At 43.2% G+C, this 4,428-nt stretch overlaps 1 long non-coding RNA gene across 1 annotated transcript; it reads left to right on the top strand.

Annotated features, from left to right (window-relative positions):
• Nucleotides 1-2,838: 2,838 nt before the first annotated feature.
• On the top strand, nucleotides 2,839-4,189 carry LOC103893866. Its single transcript, XR_657282.2, has 2 exons — nucleotides 2,839-3,090; nucleotides 3,505-4,189. It is a non-coding gene; the product is annotated as an uncharacterized LOC103893866 (long non-coding RNA).
• The last annotated feature ends 239 nt before the right edge of the window (nucleotides 4,190-4,428 follow it).

The raw sequence follows: 4,428 nt of genomic DNA, 5'->3' as shown, positions 1-4,428 counted from the left end.
GAGATTATATTCAGAAAATGGAACGCAAAAGGCTTTTTGGAATTTGTGCTGTATTATTTTTTTTCTCTCAGACAATGACAGACCAAAATCAGCCCCAGTGAATATACACATCTGCTTTTTATCCAGATATTTTCTCCATTGAATTGATTAGGGGAAATCTTAGAAAACCCATTCAAAGACACATACAATCACTTTGAAAGCCCTAGCCTAATATTCCAGTACGTCATGCATAAATACAGGATTTGAGTCTCGTTTGCTTCCAATGCCCGTTTCACTAGCGTTGCTTGCCTGATGGCTTTCGTTTGTGACCATTTGAATGGTATCTGGGACAAACATTTTCGGGATGTCCACAGGTTTATAAGGAACTTATGCAGACCGCTAGCAACATAATCAATAGCTGTGTTGGGAAAAGTTATTTTAAATAACCACATATATCATTGTCAATTTGGGTTCGGTGACCTTTTGTAATCCAGAACTGTTCAGTTGAAAACAAAGGGATGTAGGAAAATCCGTAAGTTTCTACTTTGCTGGTATCTGAAACAAATCGGCATTACTGGATGTAAATGACTTCTCTCGGTGTCTGAAGCCTGTGGATCGGATACAACGTCCTCGGCTTCCTCTTAGCACTATTTTTGACCGCGCCAGCCATCCTGCAGCTTCCCCAGAATTTAAGATTATACCTTTTCATCTACAGAAATATTTTTCCCTGCAGATTTAAATAATTAATTGGGACGTGCCTAGTGGGTCTTGAGATAAACTTAAAAGAGGCAGCAGATATGTGTGACCAAGTGACCTTTTGCTGTCCTGCTCGTCCCTGCGCTCTCACTGTGCTCAAAGGGACGCTGTCAAAATTGCTAGGCCTTAAAACTTTAACCTGCACTGACAAGTTGTTCTACATTATAAGTCTTACCTAAAAGATTACCACGATTGTTTTGTTTGTTTTGTTTCAACAATCTTTGCTGAAGGCTCCACAATATATATTCATTTGTCCTTTTGGGTAGGTGGATATTTTTAAATGCCCAGCTTATTCCATGACCTGTTAAAATCAAGTTGATGTGCGTGTACTCCACTCAGTGGAGAACTCACCAGGGATGGCACAAATTTTCTGCGCTCTGGAAGCAGAGACAAGAGCACGCTTTGGAAGCCTTTACTGAACAGGCTTTCAGAAGCCATTTTGAAAGGCCTGCAGTTGTCCTTCATTATTTTGGGGGCCAGTAAGAAGTCTTGACTGGACTTTCCTGGTAATATTAAGTATTAGGTATGCCTTAGTTAAACATGAGAAACTGATGACCAGGCAGTTGGTTCTCACAAAGAGGTATGTTATATTTCAGGTCGGTCTGAATTACTCCCGAGGCATTATTTCTGACACGATCTCCATTTAATACCGCTCCACATGAAGAGCTGAATCGGAGCAAACGGTACAGGTACATTTGTGGCATCACACTTTCTCTTTTTTGTATACCAATAGAGGGATTGATGGAACACCAGTTTTAAAGTGGGTGGCTGCACCGCCACAATTGTATCACGTGGCACGGGAACGTGTGGCGATACCAGCTGGTGAGGAGGGAATGAGTGATATCCACTTACCCCACCCCAGGTAGCCCACACCTGCAGTTTTAAGCTTGATTTGAGCTGTTTTACCGCTGCCTATCTATCAATCCCTACCTTGTTCCTATTGCAGCTGCACCAGCTGAACTTGGGATGTTTGAGGCTACAAGTGCCCCTGAGCTACAGCGTCCTCCTCAGAAGTACGCAGCAGAGTCGGCAGCAGCACCTGGAGCTCCTTGGTTCTGCTCTGCAGCAGCAGAGCTCCATGGGAAGACGCTGTTGTCAAGCCTTAGCCAGAAGCATCAAGATCAGAGTCCCTTTAAAGGTGACCCGGAATGGAAAAATATGTATTTGTCCCCTTCTGGGGGATGAAAAGGCCTAAGAAAATCCTTTCCCTTCTTCCTGTAACAAGTTTTGCCTTCCTTGTTTCTGGTGAAGGTCTATGGCGTCTCCTTAGCTGCTGGAAAGATTTTTTAACTCACCGAAGGAGGTGATGTCCTGAGTCTCTGACAAGATAATCCTTCTCACCCGTTCATCAGATATTGGATAGAAACGTACAAAAGTACATTTTAAGCAATCTCACTAAAAGTAGTTCCCTAGATCCTATAACCTTCTTATATGAAGTTGGATTCTTGATGCCATTCAAGTAATCTACTGAACTTCTAAAATTATGTATGTTTTATGGATGACAGCTGGAGACACATTTATTTTTATGAAGTATTTGTACTTAAATTTTGTTTAGGACAGTAATTTCACAGAATGTTCCTGTACTGTTCTGCTAGCCTTACACAGAATATCCTTCTGCACTGAGGTTTCGCAGGGAGCGTTCTCCCAACCGTTGTGATGATTAAGACAATGAACTCCTAAGGACTCCTTGTCTCACTGGAGTAGGATGCAGATTCTTAATCAGCTGAACCAATCCTATACAATTTTCACCAGTTCTGCAACTCCGGACCACCATTTGCTAATACTGTAGGTCTCGATTCTCTCCTTCATTCAGCATTCTCCTACATCCAGTCATTTTTAAAGGGAAGGCAAGTATGAGCCTGTGTCATGCAGCTTGAAAAAGGTTTTCTGGAGCATGTTCTGGAGCAACGTTTGAGCTCCAGTGAGGCATGTGAGTTGCCAAACTCCTCTTGATTTACAGAGTGCTCTGTAGTACGTCAGCCAACACCCACAGATATTCTGAGCAGATGCAAAACATGATCTAATGGACATGGGAAACTGTTCTCTAAATTATTAACTATGAGTGCGAGAACGGGTTTCATTTCTGCTCTGGGAACGAGATGGGCTTGCTAATAGTGCGAAGTTTGTTACTGTGGCGATCCTCTGTAAAATGATTCTCTAACGAGCGGCAGCTCCACAGAAACACAGCCTGTTCTGTTAATCACCCTGATCTGCCCAGGAGAACCAGCCCAAGGACTCTTCTCTCTTACGGAGCGCTGCTGGTTCCCACACAGCTGTGCACAGACGTTGCCGGATCCGTCCACCCGCCAGCCATCCCCTGCCTCGCAGCGTCTCCGCTACCAGAAATGAAAGGCGGTGAGAGAATAAAAGTAGGGGGGGAAACTAGTTGGTCAACAATTGCTATTTACCTCAGCATGGCTAATTTTCAGATATATTAAAATAGTGAATTAGAGTCTTCTCAATATGAATATTTTTTGCCTAACTGCTTTGGGATTTCTGGTCCTGTGCTTGTCTGGGAAAACAGTTTTTCAAGGCTGACTGATGCAATTATAAGCAATAGCCTAAATAATAGTTATTACTTAGAAGTATTTACTATGTTACTTTCTGACGGTGGAAATAAGAAGTTGCAATTAAGCTTAGGGGAAAGGGAACTGTGATGGCGTTGTTACTGGTCTGCATTGTTCCTCTGGGCCGGGGGTGACTGGGAAATACGGTCGCCTGGTATCCCACTGGCTGATGAGCAAACTGTGGTCTTGACTTTCTTTCCAGATTCACTGAGAACACAAGTTTCGCTCAGCTTCTGCTTTATGCGTGCAGAAAAAAAGTCACCCTCTCGATGAGCTGAACGTGCCGTTGGGAGCAGTTGGGCAATAGCTGCAGGACGGGTAAGCAGAGGACTGTCTATCGGGAAGTTTACATTCTGGTGACAATATATGTTCACACAGGAAATTGGAACATTATCTGTTCGTTGAAGAAGAGAACACCTGCTCACTACCTTTCATGAGATGGTTGGTGGTAGGTGTTCATCCTGTCTGGAGGGTATTCTTAAGCGCAGCTATTCCCCTCGTACATACAGCTCCATGTTCTCTTGACGCGAACGCTTGATGCTGCTTTTCCTTGAACTCTGGCTCCTGCGTGGCAGTTCTTGGGAGCGTGTCCAAGACAAACTAAATCTCAAGACCGTACATAATTTATATTAGAACATGGCACCATTACATCACAGTGCAAGCAATGGTGTTCTGTTGATATCACTACGCAAAGTTACATTGTACGGAAATGTCGGGATCCATAGCACTACATCAATTGACAAAACAGAGACGTAAGTTCGGACATTGTACCGTGATGATTCCTGTATTAGTAGATCCTGTGAGCCTCTAAGCCCTTCACTGGGGGCCTCCTCTGGCAAAGTCCTTCCAGTACAGAAAAGGAAGAAAAATACACCTTTTGTAACTTGGTCTGAAAGCTTTTAAATCTAAAGGATGATGGGTATATTATACAATTTTCTAGGGTTTTTTTATCCTTTAGAGGAAAAATGTATACAGGCATTGCAAACTGTCTGAAAACTTTTTTTTTTTGTTACTGGAAATAACGGCTCAGAACTGACTGTGAACATGGAACTGAATAAAGGAGAAGGAGAAGGTAAAAAAACACATATTCGGTGAGCTGTTCGAGGAAGGAGCCGGCAGCACGCCC

Source organism: Aptenodytes forsteri, unplaced genomic scaffold (genome assembly GCF_000699145.1).
Source record: "Aptenodytes forsteri isolate BGI_AS27 unplaced genomic scaffold, ASM69914v1 Scaffold174, whole genome shotgun sequence".
NCBI lineage: Eukaryota > Metazoa > Chordata > Aves > Sphenisciformes > Spheniscidae > Aptenodytes > Aptenodytes forsteri.
The sequence above is the reverse complement of the archived record's forward strand: the minus strand, read 5'-3'. Positions and strand labels throughout refer to the sequence as shown.